We start from the raw sequence: 17,035 nt of genomic DNA, 5'->3' as shown, positions 1-17,035 counted from the left end.
CCCTGTAGCCACTGTGTCTGTGTGTGTGTGTTTGTGTGTGTAAGCACATATTTCTACCAGCACCTCACCCTATCTCCAGAGCAGCCTTGTCATTATGGGGCATTCCCCGCATACACAGGACAACTCTCCCACCATGAAATCAGCCGTGGGGCCCGGCAGGAGCGACCTGTCATCCTCCCCTTCCCCCTCGGTTACTACGGCAACACTGTTTTTCTGCACCAACACCTCTTAATTAGACAGACGTGACACATTCACCTACGTATTGGTGAGAGGAATCCAATCCAGCTTGTGTTCTGGGGAATGATAAAGCACACCAGCAGCCCCGACTCCCCTCACTCACACGCTGATAGCCTCCAACTATCTCCCGGTCACATGCAGTCCACACTCAAACATTTCAGCCAGCAGATAGCCGGCTTCGGCTCCTCGCTCCTTTTCCTTGCATTCATTTAATTATAGGGTAGAATTGGAAGATGCATTTTGCTTGTCTTACCCTGTCCAGGAGAGAGCTTCCCTCTGTTGTGCTCTTAGCATTCCCTTTATATCCTCAACTCACTGCAGTATCCAGCTTTCTGCACTGTCGACAGAAAAAACTATGCCTGTACACAGCATGCAGTGGAGCATTTCCTGCACAAGGTATGTAGTCCACGCAGGTTCAAAGTCATCTGGATGAGGTTTAAGTGGCTAATAAGCACCTTCTCAGAGGCTGTCAAAGGAAAATCCCACTTAGGTTGAGGATGTGTTTCTGTGATGGCTGCAGGGCAAACAAGGGATAAACTCGCCGTACATAGAACGAACTGCTGCTTGAGATCATGCACACAGCCAGCTGGCTGGCGAGTACTTCTTTCGTATTCTCTCCCTCCCTAGCCTCCTTCTCTCTGCCTTTCTCTGCAGAATGCCGTGGGGGCAGAGGGGAGAGGCACAGATGTTACTGGCTCCAGGCCACACCCCTTTTCAACACTCCTAGTCCTAATAGGATACAGGAGGGCCGTGGCCACCGCCCAGCTAGCTTCCCCACCCCCCCACCCCTACCGGCTGTGAACAACTTCTTGAAGGGTTTGCTTGAAGAGGGCTTGTTTGAAGAGCTGTAGGAAGAAAAGAAGGCTATGTGTGGTGGAAATGTGTGACAGGGAGAGAAGAAGGATGCTATTCACGTGTGCCAGGGATGCTGGAGGAATGAAGCAATGTCCAAACCAATGTCCAAACGAAAGAAAGCAGAAGAGCTGAACTGCTTCTCATCATTATTCTGAAGTCCTGTGTTTAATAAAACACCTTCAGAATATGCAACACTGCAGTCTCGAAACGGTGATAACATCCCAAAGAATTTTAATCTAAACAATGTCAGACACTCCCACATGATTTACTGCACATGTATCATGAGTGCATCTCAGCTAATTACTGCTTAACAAAATCCAGCATCCATAAACATTCCTGAATTGCAACACTGTGACTTTTTTTTCAGACACCAAAGTAATAAAATTGCATATGGAATTTTCTGAGAATGACTTTCATGAAATTACAATCAATTGCACATACAGTCAGAACACAGTGTGACAGGAATTTTACCTTCACTAACGTAAAAAAGTAATAGTCAGCCATCAGTGAAGTCAGAAAAATTTGAAGTCTTAATAGAAAACTCTATTACAAAGTGACTGACAAATTTCTTAAGTATTAAAAAAAGACTTTTGTGAAACATGTAGAACAGCATCATCTTGATTGTTTTGACATTTTAATTATGATTCTCCTCTGATACTGATGATCTCTGCTTGCAAAAAGAAGTCTGATTGCACAAATTTATATGATAAAATGACCGTACTGCTCACTTATGACGCAAAGAAACACTTATTCACTTATGAAATTTATGCTGCAAATCACTAGTTTCAAACTTTATGTAAATGAAATTCCATTTAGAACAACAGACAATAAACCTATGTATGTGCTAGGGTGTGGCTCCCTACTGATTGACACCACTACCGTATGGGTGTGTAGTGTTCTCGATTACTCACTACGATCCAACCTGTGCTTGTGACATCTGGTTTTAACAAAAACAAGATGGCTTCAGCCAAATTGCGCAACTCGAGGCTTCAGAATGGTAGTCCACAAACCGAATCACAGTGACCACGTCTATTTTTATACACAGTCTTTGGATCAAAGACATAAAATGATCTCAGATAAAATAACACTGCTTTTTTTTTTCCTCCCCGCATAAGGGACACTCACTCTAAGCTTTGTTTAAATAGAATCAAATGTTCCAAACCAACAGCAATAAGCATATGATGTCGCAATATGAAAATTTACTGTGGCGTGTTGATTCACCTCTGACGTAATGTTTGAAAACATGTCATCTGTACTAATGACTATTTTGTCCATCTGTTTTCTTCAATGGTGAAGGTAACAAAATCAGACATGTTCTCATAAGAGAAAATTATCTACCTGATTTAGACACCCGGTTCCATGCAGGTGTAGACAAATTAAGTGTCATCAGTCAGTAACATCTATCCATTCATCCATTTATTTTCTTCTTATCCAATTCAGGGTCACAGGGTGCTTGAGCCTATCCTAGTTCTCACATTCACACCTAAAGCCAGTTTAGATTTGTCAATGAATCCAATCGCATGCATGTCTCCACAATGTGGAAGGAAGCTAGAGTACTTTGGGAGAACCCACACAAGCACACGGAGAACTCTACACAGAAAGAACCCACCAAACAGTGGAATCAAGGCAACCACCACACCAGCACGCTCTCCCCTACTTATTAACTTTTGTTCGTTACAAAACAAAAAAGGTGAGTGAAGCATTACCAAGCCGTTTCATGAGAGTGAAATCTCTCAGTGCTTTTGTTGTATATTATGTTATTCAACACCATTTTGAATCTCCATAAGTAGAAATATGGCAGAAACACAGGAGTATTATATGCTCTGTAAGTGAAACTATAACCGAGACTATGAATTTACTCTGCTTGCCAAGAAAACTGATTCTAAACACACCCCTGCCAAAAAGGAAGTCGCACATCAAACCTAAAAGCAACATTTAAACCTTGACAGCTGCAAGCAAGCTTTAAAAATGTTGCCCGTCTTCGTCAGAGTTTAGTAATGTCACTTTCCCTGATTTCAGGGTTTTCAAAAGTTCAGCTTTCCAGCAGCTGCCTTTCCCTCTCATCTGGACATGCCAGCATGTAAAGCCGTCTGCAGCTTTTAGATCTCTGATCCAGTCACATGTTACGGCTAGATGATAGAAAACTTTATCTTTTGAAGCCCTTCAACTTTCTCACTGCGGACTTTATAGTTCCACGTCTGAGTTTGCATTGTTGATCCACATAGCTGGGCTTGTGTGAAACAGTTTATCTCTACAGGGCTGGGGTAACAGACATCAGTGGCAGGCCGCGCCGGTGCAGTCATGAATGGATAACAGTGGAAGCTGTACAGTGCTGGGTAGCTGCCTCTGAAAAGAATGTCGTGCAGCTGGAACAACAGACAGGTCCGGTTCCCATGGACGGCTCCTGTTCTGATGGGATGGATCTGCTGTGTCGATAAAAAGCCAGGACCAATGTTTTGTTGACCTCGTGTGCACCAGGTGTAACGGCCAATGTTTGGTGTACTGAGGATGGCAATGTTTTTAGTAACATTCGGTATTACTCTCCTGCATTTCTGTTAAACTAGAATCTATGAAGAAAGACCGTGTAGCTTTCTTTCATGTGTAGCATTTTTATGAACTCCTCTTTAAAAAGGAAATCCAGAAAAGTTTATAAAATAAAGATTTTTATGTCCTACCATCCTTACTTCTACCTGCAATCTGAACATTTAGGATAATGAGACAACAATAGAATAATGTGGATGAGGAGAGTCTGGAAAAATGAGCTTAAACTATCATGGATAAAACTGTGTGTCACTAACAAGTAGTTTTTCTCTTTGGTAGACTGCTCATCTTGCAGCATGTGCATGCTTGAATGACAATCTATGACAGCACTAGCTTGAGGGTTTTGCATCATTACACCTGCAGGTTAAGAATTATCAGGAACAGCCATCCTCTGGCAGCAACTCCACTGAACCTTTCTGTTAATCATTTAAGCACAGAGTTAAACTTTACCCTGTTTTATGACTTCCAACAAACAAAAGTACATATTATGGCTACTAATAATATATATATTTATTTTTTTTCAAGCTGCTGAAGCTTGAATATCAATGTGCAGCACATCAGCTGTGAAACAAGAAACCTGATTGGCTGCAGAAAAGTACAGCTGTGATGGTAATGTAGAAAATAACTTAATTGCTTATTGTTCAGATAACAGTGTGAATCATTGGAGCCAGTCAAAAGCACACACAAATTAAGATTAAAAAAATAAAATAAAAAAATAAAAAATTTACACACACACACACACACACACACACACACACACACACACACACACACACACACACACACACACACACAAAAATAAACCCAAGGTTCAGCTGCACAGTAATAATAAGGATGTCTGAGCTGAATCATGACTGACAGCCGCTAAATAAAAAAAACACTTTCTCCAACTACTGCAAAGGAATGTGTGAAGGGGGAACGTAATATTATGGCTCGTATCATGTGGTGGAAGGCTACAGCGCTTCACCGTGTGCATGTGTTTCATTCAGGGTGGAGCTATATCTATAAATTCCAACCATGCAGCCCTTCCCTTGCAGGAGACCCTCCTAACATTCACAAAATTAAATGCCAGGATTAAAAAGGGTCTTACTGGTCCCTTCCACCCTTTGGAAAGCTTGTAATTACTCCCTCAACCAGGTCCATCTCAGAAGGCCCGCATAACCTTCTACATCTACTAATCTGCAGAACGCAGCCAAGCAGCTGGATACAACACTTTCGACATGAAGAATGGAGTTGTATTTCTGAAATAAGACAAAAAAAAAAAAAAAATGTGAAAGTGCATCTAAAAGAGGATACATGTAGCAAACTGGAAAAAGCATAGAGATTGGTGTTTTTCCATTTATACATCATGACGTACTTGTTAAGACAGAGCTTTTATTTCCTGTAGCCTTTCACGGCCCATTCAACTCAATCCCAAAGTTTCTCTCTGTGGAGTTTGTTGAGATAAGTGAATTGAAATGTAAGTTCTGGAAAAAGCCAGTAAGAGGACCAGGAGTTCAAGATGTTCTCACTCATATTAAAGCTTCAATGGACTTTTGACAAAGTACTTGTTATCTTCAAGTTGTTTCCTTGCTCATTTATCTAATAAAAAACAAAGCTATCTTTCAGCCATGAAACAGTCCCTAATCTTATATTTAGTGTGGATTTGTATCAAAACTAAACTACACGTAGGGTACTTTCTGAACCTTTTTACCTCTACTGCCCTCAAACTGTAAAATAACATCTTTATTTAGGCAAACCTGGAGAATTTATGGCTACAGCAAAGCAACGAAAAGAAAAAGAAAAAAAAAAAGTCTTCCAGGAAGAAGTGGAAGACACTGCTGCAAAAATATTATGACGTGAAATGGTGCAGCTGCAGTGATCGTGCTTGTAATGGATTGACTGAACTTGAGGGTTAAAAGGCCATGGCTTAACTTGCTGATCCCTCCAGATGTTGGCACTGCGCTGAGAAATCAGTGGTTAAGTTTTCGTGCAGAGAGATAAGGCAGCGGAGGCAGCCCAGTGCACTGAACATTACTGTAGAGGTAAAATATAAGTAAACAAATCAAATCAAACAAAGTAATGATAATCCAGCATAATCTAATCAGTATCCAGTCTGCTCCGTGGGTGAAGACAGCTTCAAAGCACGTGGGTCCATTAGTGTGTGTCACACATGACCAGGCGAAAATCCATGAGAAAAGGTTCAAAGTCTGAGTCTCCTCTATGGCCATTAACACGGATGTGAGACTGGCTTAATGCCAGCAGGACGCATGACTAATTCACTGGCACAGAGGCAAAGTCTGAAGTAAAACTAAGCCACCATACAGTAGATGGCCATCTTGCACGACAGGATGGCTAAGTTACAAAGCTGCTTACCTTAAAGTGTGCCATGATAACAGTAGGGGGAAAACAACCAGAGAACTAGATGCTACAACAATAAACTAAAACTAGGAAATATTTTGGAGAAGCTTCTCCTCAGAGCTGGGCCTTGTAAAGAAAAAAAAATGAAGCCAAAATATAAGCAGCAGAAAAAAAAAAAAAAAAGATGTTTGTGGACGTTAACAAGGCCACCTGCTGTTTAACAGGACTGACCTGACAGCCTTTGCCCTGTGGCGTCACAGCTATCAGCTGCACAACGCAAACTCCTGGAAAACAACACTGTGCTCAGGGAAGCAGTACAACTGAATGATGGTTGAGCAGATATATATGCTATGCTAACACTACTGCAATTTTGCTTAGAGAAAAAAAAAAGAAAAAAAAAGAAAAAGGAGATTTAAAATTACTAGCCAGATTTGTGGCTACAACACTGAAACAAGCAGCTGTAAAACTATCACTGCTCAAGAACATTTTTAACCGTTAACCGGTTTCATCTGACTACATGGCTGTTTTCATCACTTCTGTACACTGCTGTTATCACACAGATGCGTTATAGTTTGGGAATCCTGCTTGTTCGAGCAGCAGCCTGAAATCTTTTTCAAGGAAAATCAGGATGCCTTCTTCTCCCAGAAGTAACAAAGAAGATCCTCTGATTATCTTTTATATAGAAAGACGTTTCATATTATTCTGCATGTACTTTTGTGTGTAGCGACTCGGTGCTATAAGCTCTTTAGTGGTTCGTGTGTATTTTGTTAGTTAGTTCTGACCATAAAAACAAGAACCCCCAGACTGAGGTGGTTCACATACCTGTGAACTCTATACAAAAACATACACACCTCATGCTTTAAAAGACTAAACTTCACAACTCATAATACAGTACTTCCGTTTAAACGTTTCTCTATTGTATATACCATTTCCCTATTGTGTATATTGAACTACTGCACAGAATTTTGTTAAGTGACTATCTATTAACAACAAAGAATCTTTGAATACTGTTTCTGGAAATATTTTATGAATCTATGACCATGCTCTGACTAATTTAAGATCATATGAATGTAATTTGTCAAAAGTTTTAATATGCATCACAACAAAGAAACAAAGGGACTTTTAAAAATAAAACAATTGTAAATACTTCTAATTCAATAAGAATGTGCATGACTAACATTACTGGCTCTTGACATGCCAACTCAATTAACTGGAAATTACATTATGTCAAATATACCAACAACATCTCAGCTTAAGAGGCATTAATGCAACAAAGGAGACATTTTTTTCCATCACATAAATTATTATGAGGATTATCCTGAATCGAGGCAGTGATAGTTTGCAGATCATGTGAAGTCCATCCATGATCAGGCCAAAAGAAGCTAACAACGGCAGAGTCTTAATCCTTTCCTGAGTTTAAACGTCTAAACTGATAAAGTTACATCATCCAGCATAACAGAAAGATAAATGGCATAGCCCAAACATTCTTCTCTCGTTGTTCTCTTGCTTGATAACTTGTTCAAACTTGAGTGTTGCTTTCTGGAGGGGTAGGGCAGTATTTTAAGAGCAGGATAAAGCATGCCATGCTCTGGCACAATCTGGGGCTGAATCTGATATCTGTCTGCTGTTTCAAAGCCTGTCACACATGCTTTGGTTTGTGTCTGGGGAAGATTTAAACAAGTTGGCATCTGACCTCATCCATTGAAGAAATGAAAACAGGAAAAACAGCATAATGTGCAAATCCACGTTGTTTGTAAAATGGGAAACTGAATATGTATCCCAAAGGCTTGAAATTCAGTTTCATGAGGTAACAGCATTGTTGCTGGGGTTTGTCTAAGACAAATATAAAAACAAGCCTAATATTTTGCTACTTTTAGATAGAGTCCACACCCTGAGAAATTCCAGGACCTACATCAATCACCTTTTCCAGCTGTAGACATTCATCATTTACAATGATTTATAAGTTAGAACATTAAAGAAATGCTGTGACTATTAATACTTGATGGTGAAACGCTAGAGAACAAGACCTGTTTGTGCAAGAAACAAAGCTGCATCATAGTGTGTGATATGATTCACTTTGATATGCTAAATGCACGTCAGCTTTCAGGGACTGAACAGCTATTAGCAGAACTTCGAGCTGCAACCTGAACTGATTGAATTTGCTGTCAGACAAAATGCTGGCATCCAACCGGTTGCTTACTCTCTGACAAAACTGCACACTCATACAGAATTCTAATTTTAACACATCTCTGCTTTTGGGAGTTAGCATTATTAACGTGACCTAGACAAAAGAGAGAGGCGAGCATGGGCTGAAACGTGAATCCCTCCTGGCCTATAAAAATCCACCCTACCCTCCCAACCAACATCGTGCTTATAAAGGACTCCCCCACAGACACACACATATACAGAGAACAGGACTGCATGCTGCCTTTGTTTGAACTCGACCGTGGATACACTCTTTCCACATCTTGTGGCTGAGACACACATTTGATTAATTTTGAAGCTCATTGTCATGATAATCTGAGGTTTGACTTATTTCTTTCAGCCTGGCAAGAGAACAGTCATTTTCTAACTTAACTACAACTGAACTCCAAAAGCAAAGCAGTACTATTATATAATTAGAAAAATACACAAGATGAAAAGTTTAAGTGATTCTGAGACTTCAGCATGAACCAAAAAAAGCTAATTTAGTCTCCATCATGTGACATACCATACACCCCGAGACAATTATTTCAAATTACAGACCCTTTACCCAGAAAAACTACATCACAAATGTTAATTTTAGTCATATATTATATTCTATTATATTCTATTAAAGTTGGTGTGATCTCCTTCTTGTGGATGAAATTTGCAGTACAGAACTTCAACCTCACTTTTAAAACAAATGTTTCCACATTCCTCTGGTCAGACTGCAATAAGAAGGTTGCATCCATCAGCGTGTAAACATCAACATTGCAGGTATCATAATCGTAAAGTCTTTATCTCTTTAAATCTCAAAAAGGAAGCCAGAAGTAGCACAGCTTGTACTGTGTTCTCCAGGGCACAACTGCAACACGTTCAGATCAGCCCAAAATATAATTTCATAGGTCACCCAGTTCTAGTTATAGAAGCACAAAACTCTAGATCAAGGCTGGTTTCTCTGAGGGAAGCTGCTCTTTGGAGATAATATGTGCTGCAAAATCAGTGACTATGAAGGGCTTTGGACAAACTCACCATGCCCAATATTTACACTGCGTTCAGCAGATGGAGGCTAATAATCTTCAGAATTTATATTCTTATTCTAAATGTAATAACAGCAAGTAAAACATGACAGTTTGAGACACCTGCAGTGACTGCTGTTATTGATCCACCTTACATTATGTAGCTGTGATGCATTTTTCATTGCTAATAAAACTGAATGACTTTCCATGAGGGATCCATTACTTACCATGAAGTCCAAAGTGTGTCAGCCTGAAACACATTAACGAAAAATCTGCTGCAGCTGAGAGGCTGAGCTAGAAACAGGGTGTACTGCCCTTTCAACTATGGACAATCTCAAAGGTCAAGTGTCAATGAGGTCGTGGAAAAAACACAATCAGTGCTCACTCATTGTGTGACGATCTCAACTCATCTACTAATATAAATTTTAACCATATGTAATGAAGAGCTCATGGTACAAAAATGCACCGATTACTAATAGAACTATAGTTTCTTTCTGTTTTGCTTGATGTGAATTAAACTGCAAAGCAGAGGCCAGAAAAAGAGAAGTTAACAAAGCATTCGGCCTCCAGGTCATGAAATACGTGCGTTTCTGCACTAAAAGGATGATGGCAGGTTTCACATTCTTTCTTTCTAGTTAAAACAAAAAGACAAATCACACATCAGTAGCTGTAATCCTGGATTTCCTTCAGTAAATTGTTTAGCTGAGGTAGTAATCCAGCCAGGTTCTGACACGCCTCATCTTGTGATCAATTTGGCTGATGTCTGAAAAAGCAGATATACTATATGTGATGTCTGTTCTTCAGCTTAGCTCTTTCCCACTGAGTTTATATTTTGTTTCACAAAGATGTGAATGTTTTTAATAAGGGCTGTAACAATATCAGATTTTTTACTGCCAACTTTAATAAACAAAATAATTCACTATCACAATATTATTGCAATATCTGTAGAAACTTAAAAGAATAAATATAACTGGCTATGCAATACCATGATCAACTCTGCTAAAGTGCCAACTAGAAAGTAACAGGCAAAAACTTTATATAGATATTATTTTTAAACGTCACAGTTATACTGCAACAACACAATCCTTGTTGGCAGAGGTGATCTTTGTTTTCTAACCTCTAGCATAAAGCATTGCAGGATCAATCATAGATTTATTTCTGTGTTTGATTTTCTTTGTTAGATGATTTTAACAGGTCTGCATCAACCTTGAGGGCAGCCTTAGTTTATTCTCAAGTTCAAAAACTATAGCAAGCTGTGAACACATGGCCACAGAGCAACAATCCTGAAAACGTGAGGTTGGGTCTCGGGTGTGGCCAACAATGGCTGTCTAAGCCCAGCTGTCCTAAGAGAGAAAACAAGTGCAAAGCTAAACCAGACTGGGGGCAGGGTGTGGCATGGCAGGGGTGTCATGGTGACAGAGCAGGCCTCAAAAAGAGAAGGGATGCTAAATGAAGCCATTGTCTGGCCCAAGTGAAGCACACCACACAAAGAATGGCACATTCAAACAGTCATACAGGCCTATTGTTGTGATGGGAGAGCAGAGTGCTGCAGGTCCACATATATCCCACAGGATCCACGACATGTCAAACAGAGAGAGCTTGATCTAAGAGCATGATGCACAAGCACCAACAGGAAGAGCAGGAACCATAATTACCCAGAGGAACCAATTAAGGAAAGACTTTTAGGTCACTTCGTCAATAAAAATCCGTCAAATATTAAACCAGAAACTTGGCTTCTTCATTCATGCTCCACCCAGTTGATGGAACTGATTAGACCAGTGGAGATCAGCAAAATGCGAAAATACAACATACAATTATTATTCCAGTTTTCAACAATGCAATTTTAAAAACCAAAAAACAGGAGATCAACTTAAAATTCAAATTTTCCCCTATGAAGTAGGTGTGGTAATAAAATCACCATGATGAGTGAGGGTGGTGGGGTGGAGCCTATTCCAGCAACCATAGGGTACACCCTGGACAGATCGTCAGTCTGTCACAGGGCTGACACAAAGAGACAGACAACCATTCACACTCACATTCATACCTATAAGCAATTTAGAATCACCAATTAACCTAACCCCACCAATTCACTAATCCCATGAAGTAATGACAGCGGAATTCACCGAAAGCAGATGGATTTCTGTTTTCTCACAGTTGCAGTCAGACTGCCCAACCCTTGTGGAAACAGTACAGGGAGGGAATTAGGATGTGAAACATTTAGCATGAGTCAAACAAAGTCAACCATCTATGGTATGTGCTAACTGGATTTGCTACTTTCTACCTTGCTTGCAGTAACTGTGAGAGTCACTTTGACTATTCCAGTAAATAATTATCTTTTAAAAGCTTAACTAAGGCTATTAGACATTACAGTACATTTAATGTAGTATATGGGAAAAAGTTAAACCAGTTCCCAGATGCCATGATTTATAGTAACTACTTCACAGAATATCATTCATATCCTTCCTTAAAGGATGCACATGCACTTTCACGCACACATGGTGGCCTCGGGTGCTCAGCTGTGCCAGAGCCACTCCTGAATGACACCCAGCATTGAAGAAAATGATTAGTCTACACTTCCCCCATCCTTGTTGTCAGGACTGTCAGTTACTCTTCCACCCTTAGTACTTAATGTGAGCTTCCCAGGGAGGTCCCCCCCACCCAGCTGCTATGTAGACGGTCTTGTGAAACGTAACACTCAGTTCATTAGCCTAGTTCTCCATCCGTCCGTCCGTCCGTGTGTGTGTGTGTGGTGACAGACAGAAAAGCAGATAAAATACACCACTGCAGTTTGTGGGTTGGCACACTCAATGTTGATAGTTTGCTCTGTAGAGCACAAACTGAAGCAAACGCTTTCCCAGTTTTTAATACAGCATGACAAAACTGTCACATTCCATTTCATACATTATCAGATACTTGTGCTATTCACATCTCTATTAATTCTGTACTTTTACATCCAGTTGGTGAAAATTAGAGGCATATCTGGGCTGAGACAAGCATGATTTTATTCATTTACTTGCACATTGATATTGCTCTGCTGGTCTCAGAGCACCAATGAGGAAATTTAAGGACAGAGAACATAAGTCCGATTGCTGCCAACTATAACCGACATTCACAATGGCACAGTCGATTTCACCAGGGACAGCTTTTGTCAAAGTCTGTTTCCAACAGCACGGCAGTGTGTTTGCGTCTGTGACAACAGGAGGATGACATGAAACATCAACATTTGACCACTGCCAACAAAAACAGCACAACCGCAGTTGCAGTGACTGAATTCTGCGCACGTCTGGAGAAGGCATAACTCTCAAGGTATTTCATAAAGTAGACACATCTCATTATGGATACAATTTTCCTACTTTTATTTTCTTGTGAAACTCAAATTAAAACAGTTACAAAAAGTTCACTTGCTCTGTGATTTAATTCAAAAAGATAAACATTCATATGAAAAGGTGTTAGCATGATTCTTCCCCATGATTGTGGTTCTGTGTAATGAACTAAGTTTGAGTAAATTACAGTTGAAACTAAACTTAAAATACAGATCATACGTAATGATCTGCATGTATAGATTTCTGTATTTCTAAATTTCCATAACCTGCCAGTCTTAATAATCAAAATTAAAACAGAAAAGCTTGAAATATATCACAAAAGGAGTCACAGCCCTATTATTCAGGGATTAAAAGTAACTTACTTAGTGTAGGTTTAAGATATAAAACCTATTGAGTTAGACTTAGACAGCGATTATGGCTGCCCTTTGTTATGAAGTTTTGTTTCCTTGGTTTCCATAGAGATGTGTTCCTGTTGATGATTCTGGACAGCATAAGTGCTGCAGAAATGAAACGTACTTCCTATTGAAATGAGTTGTACCAAATGTCATTAAAAGTGTGACAATACATGTCCACGAATATGATCAAATAGATTACTTTTGTGTGACTATTTCACGTTTTTGCTATGAGATCGGGATGGATCACAACATGTCATAATGCACCACTCGGTGTGCTTTTGATCACCAAAAGCTGACCTGACATAGCTGCTAACAGCAACTGATAAACTGAACTCACACAGAGCAGCAAGGCTTGTAAAGGTGCATGCATCACTGTTGTGTTTGCTCATCAGTCAGGCAAGAGGACCCAACAAGCACATTAGGTAAACACAGTCTAAGGTGGCCAGGTGAGATGATTCACCACAAGAAACAGTTGAATCAAAAAGCCTCAAAGTGATTTTAGTTAGACACTATTTGCAAATCTGTATAGTTACACAAATACCAATATATCTGTGCTTGTTAATACTACCCAATTATATCATAGCCACTGGATAAACATTCCCACTTGGGAAAGCATGTGCTTACAACACAGACTAATCACTTGCAAAGTGCCCCTTTAAAAAAAAAAAAAAACCTTGTAATTTGAATGTCAGGGCCTGTTGATGCTCATCTGTATCCAGCCGACTCCCTGTCTGCACATTAATTCTGTCGACAAAATAACAGCATGGTACATCATGTAAGGCTTCTCCAGTGTTTACAGTGAAAACACGTCTGCTGATCGCACCACAGCAGTAAGCCGTCTCACAAGACAGCAGCGGCCCATTACAAGCACACACAGCCCCCCCCCCCCAAATGATTTAGAGCATTTTCATTCTCGGGAATGTAAGTCCTTTCTGATAAACATCCAACAGGGAATAAGCTTACCACCGTGGTGATTTGTGCTAATCTCTGTGTTGTGACCTATGATTTCATGACTTCTCAAAAGAGTGATTTTACTTGATAAAAGTGAATATTAACTCAGGAGAGGCAAAGTCTTAGAGCTGGGCAGTAAGAGGGAAGAAACGTTCTGAAGGATATTTGTACTTTACTCACATGTCTCTGCACTCAAATCAAAACTTAATGTACATGAAAGAGAGTTAAACTTTATCATGCACGGACCTTTGTGCCTAAAGACTCTGACAGGCTTACTTTCCAGCTCTGTACACATTGGCCAAAGTTCACAATAAAGATCTGCTTATTAAAATTAATTTGTGATTCATTTGTCCAAATAGTAAAGGTGGCCTTCTTGTAATCAATTTTCCAAAAATCTAAATAATATTAGCCAAAATTTCCATTTAGATTCTTAAACGTGGATATGTGAGTTGGTGTAAGTTTAGTTTTGGTCACACAGGTTCAGTAGTTAATTATGAGCACAGGTTAGAGTTCAGACATTAACCTTTATTTTCTTTAATAGATTATAACACCACTGTCCTGTCCAAAAAATAAGTTACACTATAAGATATATTATAAAAACGTGGCCAAAACCACTAAGGAAATTGCCAAGGTCCTCTTTAGACCTACTTTTTCAAACTTTAGTGGGGTTTATCTAGCCTATACAGCCCTCCCTTTCTTTTTCTTTTTTAATAAACTCCACAAACAGGTAGAGGCGACACAACAAAAAGCAATTTGCAAAACACATGCAAATAGTACCGGACTCTCACCTTGTCCGGGCGAGGTTTTTGGATACTCGCGTGCTCCAGAGTAAATAGCTGCATGAATATCAGTGAAAATTCAACAAAGACAGCTCGAGTAAATTCACCGCAGTCATGTCAACGACGGCTGTAGCACTGACCGGCCACACCGGTACGGAGGTCACAACCACCACCACCAACAACAACGCAGCCCAACCAGCGGTGTGGGTTCTCGGGCGGTTTAATGGTTTAGCTGTTAACGGTAAAGTTCTGTCTGAGGACAGTCCGCTTACCTCGTTACGGTGAACATTTTTTCTGGTAAGCGCTTCATGTGCTCGAAAAGGTATAGCGCAAGAAAAACATTCAGCGAAGACGGCAGGCAGAGAATTCAACCGACTGGTTGGTCCGGGCTGCTCATGAGGTCATCGATTTACTCGAGCAGGTAACGCGCATGCGCTCTATTATTCCAAACCTGTAGTCCACTGCTTCATGGAAGTTGTAGTGTAGAAAGATACGAGCGCTGTTCACCATGACCTTTTAATTAGGAGCCTAAATATCGTTGTCATTTGAAGGTTGAGGTCAAAGCTAGGTTTTAAATGCTCTGGAGGTGTAGATCTTTTGTTGTTTTTACTTTACTTTTATTTATTTTCTATTTGATTTGTATTTTTGTGTTATAAAAAAAAGAAAAAAAATTAAATTAATTTAGACACAATGACCATGTTCCAGTTTATTAATTGTGAAGATTTCATCCTGTCTTTGAAAAATAGCCAATGGAACAATCAAGAAGAAAAATTAAGGTGCTCAAACTCTAAGCCTTAAATATTTTAAATAAATGGGCTTTTTCTTACAGTTGGGAAATTACTGCAGCAATTATATTAATATGTATTTTTTGTGGCAGTTGCTGATTTTTTCATCAGATTCTGAAGGACCAGCTACTGTTTTCATGAACTGTGTTTTACACACACAAAGGTTTGGTAAGTAATAATAAAGTAATTTTGAATATTTCACAGCCAGTCAGCCATCCCCCCCAGTTAACTGTCTAAACTCTCCATCAGCAGTTTCTTTATAATGTACTTCACACCACAATGAGATTATCTGTCCTGTATGACTTGTGCCTTTTTTCTCATACTTCTCACCCTCCTACTATTCCCAGCAGTCAGTTCCAAACTTTAGAAAAATCCAGAGCTGCCACGGCCACTCTGGCCTCAGAAAACCCTCCCTTCTCCATCTCATCACCTACAAACAGTGAACAAAGGCAAGCTTAGGACGCATTTCATCAAACTGGTGATCAAGCTGGGCCTCTACAGAAGCAGCTGTGTTGCTCAGCACGATATCTGGACTATAGCCAGGTCTCCATAGGAACTACAGGAGAAGGTTGCTGGTTTTTGTGACCTTATAAACCAGTCCGGCACCAGCTCACAGGCTGGATGGATTTAAGAAAGTTTGATCTGTTTTTAAGTAGCTCTCTCTGTGGGATAGTGTTGTCCTTTGCAGTGGATTTAAAACATGGCTATTAATTAGTTAATGCACACTTTCCTGTAAGCCTTTTCTAATAGAACCTGGCATAACAGTCCTTGTAACAGCTGTAAACTGAGTACTGTGTGATAGTAGTAACAGGGAAATAGTTTTATTAAGTTAATTTTAATTTCATGTAAATGAAAAACCCTTTAGTACTAGATTGGAGCTAGAAGACAAGTCATCTGAGATGGTTTATTGCCCTCCGGTGGAAACAAAGTTAAACTGCATAATGCAAGTCTCAGTTGATACACAGCATGAAGTTATTTTTTTGAGATGAGGATATCTCATTGGCTTTGCTTTGAAGGCACTGCAGACTCGATCTAGCACCACGCTGCTGCTAAGCAGACCTCTTCCTTGCCACTAATGAAACAGCTGCTGTAGGCATCATGGAGTTGATTGACAACTGTCACATCTTATGCACGTGCACATCTGGAGTGTACTACTGCAGATGCCTGTTTTATTGCAATTCACAACTGAATTTTATAAGACAAACTGTTTTAAATGCTTATTAACCAAAGGCAATTAGTTAAGCATAATTCATCCATGGTGATATAGCAATTTTACAAAGAAAGACTACTTTCTATTCTCTCTGGATATGGTTTTTGAATTTTAACCTCCTAAGACCTGAACTCTTTCATGGAATGCATTTTCATTCATCTGAGAACAGAAAGGTGTTCGGAGAGATATTTCCATCTTTGTAAAATTACACAAGAACTAAAATAAAATTTCCCATCAGCAGCATTTTAAACCCTGAGATTTAGGGTATTGTCACATATAATCCTGTTTAAAAGAACCTAACTCAGTGGGGGGTTTCTAATGAAATGACTGAATATAGATTATTAATACAGTTTATTAAAATCAGTTCAAACTCCACTTCCTCAAGAAGGGTAAACAAAGCAAGATGGTTTGGCAGATTG

The 17,035-nt window shown here is 39.6% G+C and overlaps 1 protein-coding gene across 4 annotated transcripts in view; it reads right to left on the bottom strand.

Moving 5' to 3' along the window:
• Positions 1-15,042, bottom strand: part of LOC102310898 (disheveled-associated activator of morphogenesis 1) — a 42,540-nt gene extending 27,498 nt beyond the window's left edge. For 2 of the 4 annotated variants that reach the window (XM_005914457.3, XM_005914460.3), the window contains exon 1: positions 14,894-15,042. The gene's annotated coding sequence lies outside the window, so the exon portion shown is untranslated. The other 2 variants (XM_005914459.3, XM_005914458.2) reach the window with 2 other exon arrangements.
• Positions 15,043-17,035: the final 1,993 nt, after the last annotated feature.

The sequence above is a fragment of the Haplochromis burtoni genome, unplaced genomic scaffold, assembly GCF_018398535.1.
Source record: "Haplochromis burtoni strain Fernald_Lab_line unplaced genomic scaffold, NCSU_Asbu1 Contig_8, whole genome shotgun sequence".
Lineage (NCBI taxonomy): Eukaryota > Metazoa > Chordata > Actinopteri > Cichliformes > Cichlidae > Haplochromis > Haplochromis burtoni.
Note: the sequence above shows the minus strand (reverse complement) of the source record. Positions and strands in the feature narration are given on the sequence as shown.